Source organism: Sylvia atricapilla, chromosome 6 (assembly GCF_009819655.1).
Source record: "Sylvia atricapilla isolate bSylAtr1 chromosome 6, bSylAtr1.pri, whole genome shotgun sequence".
Taxonomy (NCBI): domain Eukaryota; kingdom Metazoa; phylum Chordata; class Aves; order Passeriformes; family Sylviidae; genus Sylvia; species Sylvia atricapilla.
The window spans coordinates 43,122,872-43,140,322 of record NC_089145.1 but is presented as its reverse complement, the minus strand read 5'-3'; the positions used below and the strand labels follow the sequence as shown (position 1 = coordinate 43,140,322).

General features: G+C 42.6%; 1 long non-coding RNA gene across 1 annotated transcript; it reads left to right on the top strand.

Moving 5' to 3' along the window:
- The first annotated feature begins 313 nt into the window (after positions 1-313).
- LOC136363219 (uncharacterized) lies at positions 314-7,932 on the top strand. The gene is made up of 3 exons (XR_010743933.1): positions 314-559; positions 7,386-7,601; positions 7,693-7,932. It is a non-coding gene; the product is annotated as an uncharacterized lncRNA (long non-coding RNA).
- The last annotated feature ends 9,519 nt before the right edge of the window (positions 7,933-17,451 follow it).

Here is a 17,451-nt window from a genome sequence, read left to right as displayed (position 1 = left end):
AGGTCTCCATGTTAGAAATTCTTGCCGAACTAAGCTCTAGCTATTCTTTACACTCATCCCTCTTGCCCCAGGAACATTTGCTTTGGAAAGCTTTCAAAGTTTTCCTTCCAAGCTAGTTTGGGGGGGAAAAAAATTGCTACCAGAGTTGAGAAAAACATTTTGGACTCATTCCATTCACCATGTATGTGGATGTGTCTGTGTACGTTTGTGTGGTAGGCGGGGAGGGAGGAGAGGGAAGTGCTTTCAACTTGCCGATGGGTTTTCCAGTGGGTGGAAAAGGCATTTGAAATCCATGGAGCCAGGTTGGGTTACAACTGCTGAGGATCTGGGGCAGGCAGCTGCTGTGTAGGGCTGTGGTTTGGAGAAACCTGAATAGAGCTGTACAGACGGAAAAGCTGAAAGAGATGTTTGGTAGCCGGACCTGTTTCTTTCATGTGTGAAGGACAGCTGTGCAGCTGTGAGGAGCAATGCCTGGATGCCTGCAAATTCATTGGATATGTGCAGTTTCTCTCTCTTTTGTGGGTCAGATCAGAGCGATTGCCTTCTCTGAATGTTTGTGGTGAGTTTTATCTGAGGCGTGTCTGCTCCTTTGCATTTGCAGCTGAGGGTGGCAAATAAAATGGCTAAATATTGCTGTAGGCAGTTCTGTCACCAAGGCTGGATTGAGGCAGCCGGTGAGAGGCCTTGAAAAGCCACTCTTCTGAAGCAGACCACAGGTAGACAAGGTTTGCTGCAGGCAGACTTTGCAAGTGTGCCTTCCATTTCAGAAAAAAAAAAAAAAAAAAAAAAGAGAAGCACAGTATGTTATTTCCTTCATGCCTGAAATAAAGTGAAATCGGGCAGCTTTTGATTCCTGTGTGTACAAGCAGGGCTACAGTGAAAAAGGGATTATCATTAAATTTAGCTTCCTGGTAGTGATTCTTCAAGTCTTTTACTTTTAATTTTTGCCTCCTGAATGCATTAAGATTGAAAGACATCACTTGATTGCCAGAAGCATGGAAGTCAATAAATCACTGGCATGCAAAAGACTTACAAAGGGGAGACAACCCTTATTTCAAGTTTTCTGGAATGGAGAAAATTCCGGATTAGAATCCTGATGAGAGCTGTTGGACTTAAGGAAAAAAAAAAGTGAAAACTGTGTTAAATACAGTTTCTCATTCCTCATCATCCCATTTGCCTTACCTGAAAGCCATGGTGGTACAACAAGGAGAGAGAAAAGGTGAGGCTGCAGGTTTTGTTCAAAGCTCTGCTATGGGGTATATGTGGTGTTCAACAAATCTTTATACCTCACAGAATCTTTCCATAGAATTTGTATCTCTCGAAGACAGAGCTCTCTCTTTTTAGTATTGCATTTATCTAGCATAATTTCTGCATAGCTATTCTTAGATGCACCATGCTTCTTAGAATAACTGTATTCACTAAAGCTTACTGTTGTCGTATGAAAGAAGTATACAGACAATAAAAGCTGCAAATTTGCTGTAATTTACTTCAGGTGATGATTTGGCCTTAACCATAAATTCTATATCCTTTGTTCAAAATCGGTCAAAAAGAAAAGACATGGCTTATTCAGCCCCATCTGACGTGGAAAATCTCTCAGTTCCTCATCAGCCCAGGAATCCAGGCTTTAGTAATGTCTGGGATTTGATTATGCTCACATGACTCATTTCTGAGAGGGGCTGGTAAACTTCGTTTTGCTTCAGTTATTGGTTTCTAAGGCTATGAAAGGTCAGGATAAACCATCCATAAATGCAGCAGCGATTAAAACCTCACTTAGCTTATTGCATAGTATGTAATTGTTCATCCTATGTCACATAATAAAATCTGATGGAGATAACTGCCTGGTGATCCTTTCATTTAAAGGAACAGTCATGCCCTATACCTACTGCTACCTGCATGCATATCAGTGCTGTTTCTGTTAACATAATAGCTGTGCATTAAGCAGGGGATATATTAACCTGAATGGTGTCATGGTCTGTCACTCTGCTACTGCTAACTTTGTCTTATAGTTCTCATCAGGACGAAGAGGAAGAGCAAATAGTCTGTCTGATGATGATAGTCTTAAAAGATGGCTGATGACACTGCCTTTGTAGCTTGCAAGTTCTCCTGTTTGTGAGCAAAGCTGAGAAATGTCATCCAAGCATTTAGAGCTCCCATTTTCCTAACAGCTCAGCTTTCGATTACTGCCAAAAAATAGGAACCAATTTTCCAAAGAGCTCCATATAGAGAGTGTTCCTGAAGTAGCATTGGCTCGAAAATGTGGCTATGGTAATTGTGTTAGGAGCTATGCTGAATGGATTTAGAAAAGCTGGATGTGCCCCGAGCACTGCTAAAAGTCTGCCACTGTGATACTCTAGTGGTATCCCCTCTAAAGCAGGTGTCACTACTGTACAATTCATTGCCTCTCCATGCCCTGTGTGCTTCCAGTAAAACCTGGCACTGTATTTGCTCTCCACACACCCTCTGGAACTGCCTGCCCTCTCCCAGGTGAACTGGAATCCATCTTCCCTAAACCTTCAATTGTTATACAGATTACCACAGCCATAATCTCTCTCTTCTCTTTATGTCTTTAGCAAGACAGTTTGCAAATGCAGAAGCTCAACTCTGCAGAAAGAAATCAGCCTCTTTTGTTCCCTGGACTCCTGATTTAGTCTGCCACTCTGCCAAAGCTGGTTACCAGCATGGCAGCTGATAAATACGGGACAGGCTGCTGTTCTCTCCTCACTGAATGTACCCTGAACCTGTACCTGTTTCCTTTGCTACTAAAAGCCCTCTCTTTAGATAAATTCTCTTAAATAGTCAGAGCTAACGCAGCTGTTACAATGTGCCCACCTTTTAAAAGCTCATTCCCACTGCTTGCTTTGCAATCACGGCTTGTGCTGCCAAAAACCGCAGGGCAGGGTACACCAGGGAAAGGAAGCCAAAAGGGAAGCTGCCAGCACTGCCAAAGCAGCTCTCAGCCAGCAGACAAACTGCTCTCCTTGCTGGGGTTTGGAGCAAGGAAGCTGCTGTGTCAAACCCTATCTTATGATTTTAGTAAGTGGCTGATGACTTGTCGGGCAAGGCAGTTTTTTCTAAAATCTAAAATCTGACTTGGTTTGCTTTAAGCACTGTCCTCCTCCAAGCACACCACCTTTTATTTATTATTCCCATGGAGACATCTGCCTACAGCCTCCTTTCCACCCTCCTTACAGGTGTGTACCAAGCCTGATATTCTGTGTAGTCTGGAAGAAGATCTTTTGTCATCCTCAGTCAAACCCAATGAACCAGCAGATCTCTAACTAAACAGGTTAGGACCCAAGATACCCTCAAAAAAAGTGTAAATGTTCTGCAAAGTCTTTTGCAGGTTATTTCTGCTGTACTCAAGTGAATACAAGTACTGACACCTTGGCCAAGAGGATGGTGCCTGCCTCCTATCTGTGCTTGGTAGGAGTCACAAAACACAGCCTTCTCAGTTCCAAAATCCCCTGTCCTGCAGGCCTTGGTTCAGCTAAACATTCTCAAAACACACCTACCACTCTGCTACAGAGAGCTGCCAATTCAAAACCACTTCTTCATAATATGCTGACACTAGGAAACTTTGCAGGAGGGTAGAAAACTGTTATGGGGCTCTTTGAAGAGCACACAAAGGAAAGTACAACTCTGGGCAAGTGAGTAAGGCTGTCATAAGGGAGAGGAAAGACTTATGCCTTGGTCCTAGTCTCTAGAAAATCTAGAGAGCAGGAACTGGAAGTCAGCTCCCCCTCTGCTTGCCCTACTCCCAGGTGTTGGGCTTGGGTTTCCTCTGGTTTATCATCCTGTGCCATGGCTTAATCACAGGGCAGGCAATACTGCTAACTATCCATCCTGCTTCCTGTACCCCTAAATTCCTGACTTGGGTGTTTAAACTGGAGGAGTGTTAAAGGATTTAAGTCATAGAGACATCCAAACCTCAGCTCTGGGCAATGTCTTTCTGCCTGTGAGAAGTGTAATGCCTTGCACATGCCTAAGCTGACCTGGCTAATGTTTTCCTGTTAATCCTGTGTCTCTGGGCATATTATCATTAAGCCCAGGTTCCTACCTTGGTTTTAACCCAGAGCTACTGTTTTATGCCCTCTCTTTGCCTTCAATACCCCTTGATGAGTGCTGAGGTGAACAGCAGCTGTGCACAGAGCACGGGGGCAGCAGCTACAGCTGATATAAAAGGGGAGCTCAGGTGAGCGGCCGATGGCAGAGAGCAGCAGAGCATCTTTGAACTACAGCTGGAGCCTGAAGGAAAGGTAAACCTGGAGTGGAAACAAAACCTGCAGTGATGAACACACCACAGGAAAAGAACCACAGGAAAAGAACCTTCAAGATCTAATAAAGCTTAGGGGCCACAGAGTGATTCAAAGGAAGAATCAGCATCTGGGGAGAGGGAGTGTCAGAAAGAAAGAAGATCAAGAAAATCATCAGTTTTCAGGAAGAAGCCTTGGCTCATTAGATCAATTGCAACTGTAGAATTTAAACGTCCCTCTCCATCACAAAACAGAGGAAAAGAGATCAGAGAGCCTCCTGTTTTGGCAGCACCTGCTGTCTCTGAAGAGGCAGCTGCTGCCAAAATATCAGTCTCATCCTCTTTCTTTTGTTATTCTGATGGATTGAATTAAATCTGGTGTTTAACACAGAGTGCCCTTGCCAGGATTCTCTGCTGACCATTTCATGCAGCCTGGGTGTGCCATCACATTTTTTACCAACGTCCTTATTGCATAGCCTGGCAAATGTCCTTTTCTTCCACAGCTGAGCTAAAGGATATATATGAACAACATTTCTGGAGTTCAAAGTAGACATGAGCAAAAGATATTGTCAGATTGTACAGAATTGGCTGCAAACAACCCTTTTTACCCCAAACCCTTCTCAGAATAGTGTGTAGTGTGTTCAGGACCTGCATTCAGTGTGAATGTGGGTGAGCCTCTTTGTTTGGGAATATGTCCCTGTTTGACTGACCCTAGGCTGCACCAGGAGTCCTGCCAGGGCTGATGTTGAACAGAGGTTCCCCAGACTGCCTGAGCTGAGCGCCTCCTTCTGTGCTTGTTTCCCAGGCTTGAAAAGGATGCTGAAAACATGGGCTGCTTTTGCAAAGTAATGTAGTTGCTGAAAGCTTGAGTTAGAACCATCTCCAACCCATGTCTTCAAACATTTAATACCAGCTTTTTGCTGATGTACAGCAGCAGAGACCCTTTGTTTTCTCCTGCGGGTGGGGACTCAGCTGGAGTAGGTAAACAGGCTATAGTGCAATATTTAACCTAGAATACTCCTTTCTGTTGAGCTGGGCTACACCCCCAGAATCACCATTTATGCAATTCAGAAATTTCCTGATATTTGAATTTGCCATGAAAGAATCTGGAAGTAGGAGTAAGGGGGAGGTGGAGGAGGCAGACATCACTTTAATTAATAAAAGTAAAAAGAAAAATTGTTTTCTGTTGTTCTGAAAAGAATCAGAAATTCCTTGCCCTTTTTAGGTACGAAAGAAATCCCATGTACTTAATCTGAGATGCTGTGGTATCATTTGAAACAGTGAATACTGAAGCAGACGTAATATTTGCACTAGGCTGTGAAATAAATAGGCATTTGAAACTGTGTTAGGATGTGAATTTCCATAGTGCCTTGAGGGATGTAATTTTTGCATGATATGAACAGTGTGGATGAGAAGACCACGCAGCAAAGCTGAACAGCTGTATCCTGCCCACACATTGTGAAGTGAGGGAGAGGCTGGAGGCCCGAGGGAATCCTCATAAGGCACCGTGTCCCTGAAGTTTTCAACAAAGAAGTTGTGTGGAGATGTGATGTCAAGAAAGGAGCTTAGGGACTATTCCCCCTCCCTGCACTATGCAATGTAGCATAAACATCAGCTTCTGTCTACATGCATTTGTTTATTTATTTTTGCACTAAATACCTCCTGTTGCTTTGAAGTCCTGGGAATGATGGGTTTCACGCTTATTTCATATCCAGCTTGAGTTTTACTGCTAAAGGTGTGACACCACGCCAAGGAGGCACAACAGGCTGATGGAGCTGCAGTGGCACCAGGTCACCCCTGTTCCTCCTTGGGTGAGCTGAGGGACTGGTGGGGATTCAGTTCCCTGAGCCCCACTCCATCAGTCTCATCTCCTGTTGACTTTTCTGCTTAGTGGAAACCTCAGGAAAAGGGAAGCAAAATTTTACAAACCTTAGCACCTCTTAGAGCTTGGGATAGATTTGTTGCTGTGCAGCTGGCAGCTGATTTGGATTTAGGACTCTGAGGAGACCACACTGCACTCCTTGTGTGCTCTTTGTGCATTAGGAGGATCATTTTTAAACTAGGTGATGGATAAGCTTCCTGCCATTTGCAAAGGCCACTTCTCTGTGGAAGAAATAATCACAGCAGCAAAAACAACAAAAGACAAGATTCTCTGAATTATTTAGAGTTGCCAAAGGTGTTGAGATAGGAGCTAATTAAAAAAAAAACCAAAACTATCTGCAATGCAATGCCATAAAAGAATAATAAAATTCAAATCTCATTTGTTCCACTTCGTGTTCCTTGTATGCATAAACCTCTATAAAAGGCAGCATCTGTGTTCACATTGTATGCTGAAAAGATATCACACAACGACTAATTCAATTGACTTTTTTAACTGTTCATTGTACCATATATTTCCATTTACTAGATTCTTTAAGTCCTTTTAAGTGCATCATGTATGGAACAGGATAAAATAAGATAGAGCCGTTTACTTCCATAATGAGATTGTTGGTGGGAAATGACAGAGCGTTGAGCTGTCAATTTGAGCACCAGCCACACTTGCAGGATTTAGAATAGTATTTGAAGCTTTTCTACCAGCCAGTGATTGTACTTATGTTGTTATATATGTATTTATGTGGATTTGTGTTGTAAGGGAAAGCATTATGGAGTATTATCTCATTTGAACCAACTATTTAGAGATCACTCATCTGTTATGATTTGAAATGAGATATATTATAACATTAATGATCTCCACAACTAATAATATGTTTAGCTTCAGTAACAAAACTTAGGTTCTCTTTTAATTTTCAGTTGGAGATGCTCAACAGTGGTTTTAATATGCCAACCTTTTTTACTATTGGGGTTTTTTTGATGGTGGGTGCTGGTGGTTTTTTGAGTGGTTTGTTTTTTTTTTTTTTTTGTGTGTGTATTCCTACAAGGCAATCTTTTCTTTTGACTGTTGTTCCACATGGCAAATTTACAATTAAATCAATAGGAATGATTGGTTTTCAGATCCACTGTAGGATTGGCTACAAGCATACAAATGAAGCTGGAGAACAAAGTCACCTGAGCTCTCATACAAGGGTGAGATGCAAACACAGAAGGCTCAGAAGTGGCCTCACGGTCTCTTTTTCTCTTTCTCTGTTGCCCCTAGGCAAAAGAAGGAAAAACTTCCAGCAGTACCTTCAGCTCGGGGCCAGCCCAGGTTTTGCAGCCCGGTGTGCCAGCATGGAACAAAAGGTTTTCAAAGAAAACTTTTGTCACCCTTGGAAGAAGAGGACGAGTTATAGTAAATGCAATGAATTTATGAGCAGGAAAAAAAATATGCTGAAACATCTTTTGTAGCGAAAATAGAAGCGATTCTTTCTGGGTTTGTATTTTTTTTCCTTCCCACTTTATAATGAGGGCATCTTTCCCAGCCGCTGCTATTTTAAAAGTAATTTTCTATTCTCCCAAAACAGGGGCAGGTTTAGAAAACAAACAAGCAACCCAGAAAGTCAATTTGAACGATGCTCTGCTTCAGCCTGAGGTGAACAGTGTAAGTTCGGTGTGGAAATAAAAATACTCCGAGCGTCTGTGCCGCGATGGGGAGGTGCTGGAGCACCGGGGAGGGAAGAACCCGTCTCCTATCTGCCCATCCCTGCCGCGGGCAGCGTCTGAGGCACGTCCTCCTCGAGCGCCTTTGGAAGCGCTGAACTGGCTCCCCGCTGCCTGCCCGGGGCCGCAGGGCTGGTTTGGGTGTGCTGGCCCCGGAGCTGAGGGCAGAGCCAGCCCAGCCCCACCGCGGCCCCTCGGAGCGCTCAGCGGGCCCGGAGCTGCGGCGGCTGCCGGGGACAGCCGCGGGCTCTGCTCCCGTGCCAAAGGCGGCCCGGAGCCGGACAGGAGAGCAGAATCCGGGACAGAGCTGGGCTGACAGAGGTGCTGTGTGTCCATGGCAAAGCACGGCTGCTGCCTGCCGGCGGAGGTGACCCCTCTGGTCCTTGTCACACCGGGTCAGGACCATCCCTCAGAGCTGACCTCCTGCAGGACCCGGTCATAAAACCACATCGTGTCTCCGAGCAAACTCTGCTCACTTCTGTTGGAGAGTTGGTTGGTAGACTGTGACTGTCTCTGCTTTCCTCGGGGACTTTGGGAATGACCTTAATCTCGTGTCTGCTTGGCAGAACAGGTCTCTGCATCTATTACTGAACCTGAATCGTATCAAACCTGATCTAGGTGATCCCAATAGCCTTTTCTGGCCTTAGAATCTGTGAAATGTATTAATCTCTGCTAGATGAAATAATATTTTCTGGACTAATATATTAATGACTTTTTCTTTAAATATTTTAATACCTAAAACTGTCAGTCTCTGTCACTTTCATTTCACTTTATCTTTCCCAGAATAATAAAAAAATAGTGTATATTCAATCTACACAGAAAACCACCCTTAGGAATTTTTTTCTCTCCTCCTTTTTCTTTCACCCTCCTGGGACTCACCAGCTCAGCTGGCCATGATTTTTGATAGCTGTTGGATTCTATCAGCTAGCACTGCAGGCCTTTGAACCTCTGTGTGCACAACCTAGCTTCTCAGGCACTTACTTAGCTTCTCATGATTATTTCTGAGAGAAGGTGAATCGCTCCTTCTCAAAGATGCAGCTGTTGGCCAAAGCATATTCCATTAAATTTACTTAGCACTGAGCCATTACTACTGTTCTTGGCAAGCCTCTTTCCTTCTAAATCAATTATATTTGACTTGTACAGTGAAACCATGAGGAATGAACAAGCACATTTGCAATCCCCGCCACCAGTGAAACCACCACAAGGTAAACACACATAAATGTACACAAACACACAGAGGCACACACACATCGATTCTTGCCAAAACAAAGGAAGCTGATCCTGAGCTGAATATAAAATCAGACTGAAAACAGTTTTAGCATCATTAATGCCAGCCTCTTGCTTACTGGGATTTGCCAGCCTCTGGCAAACCCAGTTGCAGATGATCTGAAGATACTGGAAAAGCTGAACTCATGTTTCTAAAGTTCAGAAATAAGCTGGAAATGAAAACAATCATGCCTGAAAACCTGTTTTTGTTGTGTTTCCAGTTTAGTTTTAGCAATGCTTAGAGAGCTGAATGATGGCCCAGGAATAAATAGCCCACATTTTGGGGTGCCTTTTTGATCTTCCCACTGCTGCAAGTGATACACTTTGGCATCCCAGCCCAAGCTGATCAGAGGACAACATCAGTTCTTGAGGTTTTGAGACCTGTTTTCTTTCCACATGACAGCAAAGAAAAATAAAGTAGAGATGAGCTGGAGGAGGGCTGTGAATATGCCTGAGTGATCTGAAAGGATCAGATGAAGGAAGGAAAGTGGGTGTGAGGGAAAAAGCACCTGGACCATGTTCTGCCCTACCGAGTGCAGGTGGCCCCACATTTGGTCCTGGAGGAGAGACCCACACCCTGGCCTGCTGACAAGCACCCAGTCCACCCTGGACTTGACCATTTTCCAGGGGATGCTTTGGTGGTAACTTTTCACCAGACATAATTACAGTTCCCACAGTGCATGTGATGGATACCACTATAAAACTTTCCAAGCTTTCTACCTTTAGGGTTTTTTCCTCCTCCTTTCTGTGTAATCCACCCTTGTGCTGTCCTGAGTGATACACTGTCATGCAGAGCTCAGAGGTGATTTTTTTCAGAAGCCATTACAATGACACACCACTCACCAGAGAATGACAAGCACTTTTATCTCACTCTTTTTCTTGGAATCATGGTGCTTCTCTTTTTTCCCCCTTTAGTCAATCATAACTATGCGTTGGATTATGTACACTCAAGCAGGATTCCAGAATCTTCTCAACTTTCCTGCTCATGTTAACAGCCAGCACACAGTTATACATTGTTTACACGTGTAATGAATGGGTTTTTTATGTTACATGACATTACTTAAAATGACTTATAAATTACTTCAGTAGGGCTGATTAAATATTACTCTTCCTTCCAAGTTCTGATTATTCTCCTGCTGGTGGCCCAGCTGTGACTGAATGCTGCAGGTTCTGATTCCCTCAGACAGAAGAGAGCTTTGAACTCAGGTCCTCTAAGTCACATTTAGCTGCTGTTTTAACTTGTAAGATAGAGAACTACAAGAGGATGGTATTTCCTTCTGGTCCCTGCAGATGAATCCCTCAACCCCAGACAGCATACTGCCTTTTGTATTCCTCTTTCTTCTTCGTCATCTGAATCTCCACAGCCATTTTGGGTCCAGGTGTAAGATGGTGAATGGGAAGTGGGTGAGTGACTAAAATCTTAAGCTGTTCCTTGTTTGTCACTATATATATATATATTTATTTAATTTTTTTTGTCCAGTTCTCCATCCATAGCAGACCAGCTGGGGCTGGGGGAGGAGAGGGACTGGTGGGAGGGAGGGCTCTCTGTCTGTCTGGGAGGCTGCATCTTCCCTTTTCAGGAAATGAAACAAACAAACAAAAAAAGAGACCAGGAGGGTCTCTTTGGTGTATACCTGATTGTAACTTGCAAGCACAGCAATGGGGCAGAATGATCTCAAATCCAGTTACATCTCCCCAGAAATCTAGAAGACTGAAGAAAATACTATTAGTTATGAACAGAAATAGCAGCAGGCAGATTATCTTTTGACAAACAATGATTTCATGCTTTGTTGAAGCAAAAGAGAAGAAAGAAAGGGAAGTGAAAGAGTAACAGGGGAGAATAAAAATGCCAAGACTGAGGAAATGCTATAAATTAGCAAAATATTGATCAAAAGCATTAGTTATTAGCAGACTTTAGGAAGCCACTGCTACTTAGATTCTGGAACACTCTATTTTAGGGAGCTGGATGACAGCTAAGCTTTTCCAGATGTTAGGGAGTTCCCATGCCTTTTATTTCTGCAGAGACACAGGTGCTGGTCACTGGTTTTTTCCTGTCTCTTATCACCAGCTGGTGGCAGATAGACCAGGGTTTTACTGGAGCTGCCTCCTGAGCTGGTTGTGGTGTGAGCCTCACATCCCAGGAAAGAGAAGCCACCAGCACCAAGCTGGTGCTGTCCTTTTGACAGGAGTGAACCAAGCCAAGACAGATTCAGACTTGGCACAAACATCTGTCCTTTTTTGCCATAGCTTGGCCTTAGGCTCAGGGGAGCTTGGGTCTGGAGAGGGAACAGGATGGCTGAGAAACACTTTTGAAAGCTGAAAGTTAAAACCTGACAGTGAAAGTCCTGTTATTCTTGCCTGACTTGTGGTTTGTGAATGGCTCAATGCCCCATCAAGCCCTTTTCACTCCAGCTCAAAATAGCACAGGCAAGTCTGCTAATAGTTTTGATAGCAACAATTTTCAAAGCCTCAACCACAATACAAACTGAGGCCCTGATCCAGAGATAATTGAAGTGTTTCCCTGAATTGAATCTGAGCCTAAAATGGTGGAGCCAGAAAGGGAAAAATAAACTCTACAGAAGTGAATAGAAATATAGTTGAAAATGAATTCTGGAGGCAGCTCAGTCCAGCTGTCGTGCGTGGCTTTTGCCTGCCTTTGGCAGTGCAGCTGCAGGCACTGAGAGCACCAAGGCTGAGAGTTACTGTGGGATGAGAGTCTTTCTCTAAGCTGCCTCTGATGCCTTAAGTTTCAGATTTCTTGTTTTTCAGATTCTGTGCTGCCCAGGGGTGTAGTTCTGAGCCTCGTATTAAGTGCCAGTAAGCTCTCTTCACAGAGTGGGTAGACAAAACAAATCCTTTTCCTGCTGAAGGCTAAGGACCAAGGCTTTCAGGCCCGAATGCATAAAGAACTGTGGACTGAAGAAAGAAAACAAGAAGGATGATACTTCACAACCCAAAGCTGTAATTGGACAGTTAAATCCCAATAAGCAATTGGACCAAAACTTATTAAAGTGTAAGACTGGTTAGCCATTTTGTGACCATTCGAATACCACCTTGGGTGTAGCCCTGCTCAGGCTCTTGTACTGCCCAAAATGGATCCTGGAGGCCTTTCAATAAATAGCTACTTTATTTTCTAGCTCTGTCCAGTCTCTGTTTCAGGTCAGCCTTCCCAAGGCATCACCCCATTTCCCCGTCAGAGGTGAGCACCATCAGCAGCCCTGTGCTCCAGGCACATTCCCACTGCCCCATTTCAGTGACAGGTTTTAGTGAGATGGAGCCGTGCTCAGAGAGCAGAAATCTGTTCTGCAGTCCCTGTGAAATTGCTGCCCCTTTGCCAGTCTGCTTGCTTAATGGCTTTTCCCCCCGCCATCAGTGGTAGGTACAGCGGTGAGCAAACTTTGGGATTGCTGTATAGCCCACATAGATTACCTGCTTATTTTTCCCACCAGGCTCAGAAAGCTGATTAATTTTAGATGGACTAAGGCTGATTCAAAGCCTGCTGAAATCTGTAATAAATCACTAAAATGAAAATATAATTTCACTTACAACAATGACAAAATGCCCTTTGACATCTGTAGACAGGCCAAAGTTCCACTTCAAAGTGCATGCATACTGAACCGTGGGTAATGAGAATTATTCATTAGCAGTTAAAAAAAACAAACCAAAAAACATCAAGGAAAAAAAAAACCAAACCAAAAAACATCAAGGAGGGTGAAAAATGTTTTGAAAAAAAAAAAAAAAAGCAGATGCCAATTGTTACTGCATTTTATTTGTAGCATTTATGCAGGATAATGTCCCTTACTTAGCACAAGAGAGAATCCCAGCACATTTTATGACCTGGAGAATTAAGTTTGCATATCATCATCTTGGAAGCACCTGATTTTAGGATGTCATAGAAAGCATTCAGCACAGCTGTTACAGTTGTTTCTGTAACTGTGCTGTGAGACCTTTGAATGTTCTCTGCTGCCAACATGGAGTGAGTTTGCAATGTTGAAGATGCACAGTTTGTGAGAAGGCTGGGGGAGAGTGTGCATGTGAATGTGTGTGTGGGGGCACCTTTGTCCCATTTGCACTTCATTTATGCAGCAGATGATGAGTCATATTGTATAATTACATAGATAGAAATTTATTTGATGTTTAATTTTGCCTAGACAAATGTTAGTTGCTTCCTAAGCAGTATTTTCTCCCTATCAGTATCTTCCTAATAGCTGTGGATTTTTAATTACTGATAATTAGTATTTACATGGAGCCTTCAGCAAACAATTCCTGAAGTACTTGTAGTAATTACATATGTAAATTGTTATGAAAGAAAAATGTTTTCAGCTTGACAAAAGCAAAGCTGGGGAGGTGGGCAGAAAGCAGAGGTCAAGTTTTGATGTTTAAAATTGAGGCAGAGATAGGACAAAGTTCCATGTTTTTCTACACTGTAAGATAAAAAAAACCCAATCAATCAGGAATTTCTGTGTGATTTTTTTTTTTTTTTGTTAATAAGAACAGAAATGAGAACAACTTCTGTTGATTCTGATTTATTGACACTGTCAGAAAGAGTTGAAAAGTATGTGATGCCTTTTCTTAGGTGGCCTAAGCAGTCCCAGAGAAGGGTTGAAGGAAATGTCTTGCTGAGACACTGAGCTCTGCATGATACTGTCAGAGAGCAGATGGATTTATAAAACAAGAGAGAAATGAAACAGAACTGAGAAATTTCTCCAGAACTATCAGTTAAGACTCCCTGGAAAATGCTGAGCCACTGCTGAAGTCCTTTCTCAGATTTTGGACAGGGCTTCATGTCAGAAATATCAATCACAGACACATTTCAGATGGATAAAGGGAGATAACAGACTTACAGCACATGTGTGGAAAGAGATACAACTGTCTTTCTGTGCTGCCTGCATAATTCTTGCCTATCACATCGAGCTCTTTCTTCAGTCACAGCTCTGAGACTCAGCCCCACAACAGCATCTGTGACCCCTAAATCTCTGCATGCCTTTTGGAGCTGTGATTGTTTCTGTTACTGAGTCCTTCTGGGCTCACACAAGAGGGCTAATTTTTTTCTTGTTAGAAAGGGAAATTAGGTTTCATTACTTATTACAGAGATAAAAGCTAAAGTTTTTTCTCCTAGTGAATGTTTTAGGAACCTGCTGAGCTGATCAGCTCTGTTGTCTGATGAGCACTCTGCAGTGACATGAGGAGTAGATGAATGAAAGGCTTTGTCTGCTGCTTGTTGTTATTCTCTCTTTTTAACATCCTAAAAGACCACTAGGGACAAGAAATAACAGTCCAGCCCAGGTCTCCCCAGCCACATTTGCCTTGTCAACAACTGCCCAGGAGCAACCCATATGATCCCCCCTAGATCTTATATTCCATTAGTATAAATTATTAAAATGAAATATTTTACAAGTGGCTACAGACCTATTCTGAATTAATCCCTTTATTCCATTATGAGACAATAAACCTTTACATTTCTGAGAGCTCTTGTCAGACATTCTGCTTCACTCAGGAATAAATATATTCAAAGGTTGGGAGGCCCTCCTCTATCCCACTACATTCGTATTAATCAGGCTGGCCAGCATGTAACTCTGCAGATAGCAATCATCAGATGTTCCATCCCAGAGAAATTTGGTTTACAACTCCACAGGCAGCACAGATCACATTAGGCTCAGACCCTGGTCTTCTCCAAGGAGGTCTAAGTGCTCTGGCAGGGCAAGCTGGGCCCACAGCTGAACTGTGCATAACTTCACAGAAAATAATTTGTTGTTGCCTGATTGGTGCCTGTTATGTCTGTAGTGGGGGCTGATTAATCCAAAAGGCATGCCAGGGTTTTCAAAACTGCTATCAGAGGCAGACTATCTCTCTGGCAAAAGCATGGCAGATTGAGACTGAGCATTGAGCTAAAGCTGTGCCTCTGGCTTTCCTCTGGATGCCATGGGATTATTTTATTCCATGGTTATACTCGAATGGCCAGTATTGATTGCTGCTGTAAAGAACCGTAAAAGTGATGAATCAGCTCTATTTCATTTTATATCTATAGGTGAAACGTTTTTCAAACATTTTATGCAAGTATTATTTTCTTAAATATAGTATTCTTAGTATTCTTATCTTCTTAAAGATTCTGCTTATCTTAAAACAGGAAGAGATGATTTAGAAAGAAATCTGGGTGACTAAACTCTAAACTGGGGCTTTTAAAGTACATGTTTAAGGCAAAGTCTCATGTTGGGAGTGTGTGCTCTGTGTGTGGACAATTGCTTGGAATTGATCCAGTGGCAGAGTCCAGGTTCATCAGGGATAAAGGATCTCCCTCTCAAGTCTTTAAAGCAGTTTTACAAAATCAAAGGCTTTCAAATATAAGTGAAGCCATGTTATTCAGTTGCCCATACAGCTTTAACCTCATGCTCATTTTGAGATGATACATGCTTTCATTAGGACTATTTTATTCACAAGAAAAAATTGTGGGAGGGCAGAAATCTGACATTTCCTAATGTTTGAGTGCCATCTAAATTAGTCTTCTTTTGCACAGTTCTGAGTATATGCCACTGTATGTAATTATTTCAGCTTTTTTAAGCAATGGGAGACTACCACTGGTAACAACATGTATATAGTGAGCTGATGAAGTATGAGCTAAAAAATTCTTTTTCTCTGTTGAGTACAAAGGAAGACTGGACCATCAGTCTCCCCCTTTTCCTGGGCTTTGAATCCTATCATCTCAGGACTATGGTGAAACATCTTCATAGTTCTGCTACTGTGCACACCTGGATGTATGACAGCTCGGATGAAAGGGAAATTTGGGCACCGGCCTCCTACTCAGTTAGATTATACTGAGGGTTGTTGAATTATACTGAGTTGCCCCATGACTGTAAACCAAGCCATAACCAAGCCATATCATGTCACCTGGTTTTGCTGATGACAGCACAGGTGTGAATTGACTACAGGTGTTGCTGGGGTACATCTGCCTGCTTAATCATCTGCAGGCTGTGCTGTTCAGTTATTTCCCTCCTACCCACCTTGTGAGCTGCGAGTGTCGGTCAGGGTGAAGAGAGAAGACACCTGGAATTCTTATTTGCAGACTTGAATCAATAAAGATATGGAAAGAGAATACAATATTTTAATTTTCTTCTTTCAATTTTTTTTCCAGCCCTGGCTCACCAGGGCCTCACAGCACCTGTTTCTGCTGCTATGGCATCACACTTACCCAAAGCACTGTCTGCTGTTTTCCTGCTCTTTGTCACTAACACCACTACAGACCCTGATGCAGCTTTATCTTTCTGCACCAGGGATCAGTACTGAGCCTTGGGCTAAGATTTCCAAAGCCAGCTAATGATAATGAGTGTCTTAATTTGGTAAAGTGTGGAAGAACAACAAAGGCAAATTCACCTCAGAAAATGCTGAGTAGAGTGCTACCCTTAGAAGATGTGAAGAAGGAGCACCATGAGCACCTTGTCAATGTGCATCAAGTCATCCTGATGTATAAGAAATTATTTTATTGATTTAAACAGAATTAATCTATTGGTCATTTCACCCTTGTCTCAGCAGTTATTTACTGCTGTTTGTCAGCTGCTAGCAAAATAAAAGCATATGTAAACACATAACGCTCAGTAGCTTCTTGTCAGACTGTCATCCTTGAATGGCTGTTCATCTTACAGCATTTTACCTTTCTCTGGCAAAAAGAAAATGTTCCTGGATGTGACACCAGAAACAGACAGTACATGAAAAGATGGAGAACAAGTTCTCCATTCCTCCAAAGTGTGCCTTATACTCTTACTGGTGTAATTTTTAGAGACTTGATAGGTTTTTAATGTAGCAGCTGATGTCAAAAGAGAGTTTATAGAAAGTGTTTTCATTAACAAGCTCTTAATTCTATTCCCTTTCAGCAGATCCCTGCTCTTAGGGCTCTCTTCATCGTAAATTTTCTCCAGTCAGCCTACTCAGCTTCTAAGCAGTGACAGTATTTCTTTTTCTCAGATTAAAGTATTGATAATCAAATCAGCATTTAGATAATAGAGCCTTTAATGTTCTGAGCAATTTTAGACAGCTGAGGCAAATTTTGCCATCATGAGCCATGATTCCTTACAGTAGCAAACAATGCATCTGGGTTTGAATTAAAATGAGGCCTGTCTTTGGTGTGGGGTAGGAGTGTAGGCAGCCAGCTAATTGAAATCTCCTCCCATGGAAGTGAAACAAGGCTTTTTTTAACCAAGAGAATTCCATTAAAAAAAAAAAAAAAAAGGAGGGGAAAACTCTGTCTAATCTGTCTGAGAGGGTGTTGGCCGTATATTCAATAATTTTCCATGAATGGTTTGTCTCTTGTCATATTTACACAGAAGTGGAACTCAATGCATGTCAGCGATTGAAGAGTAATCAGC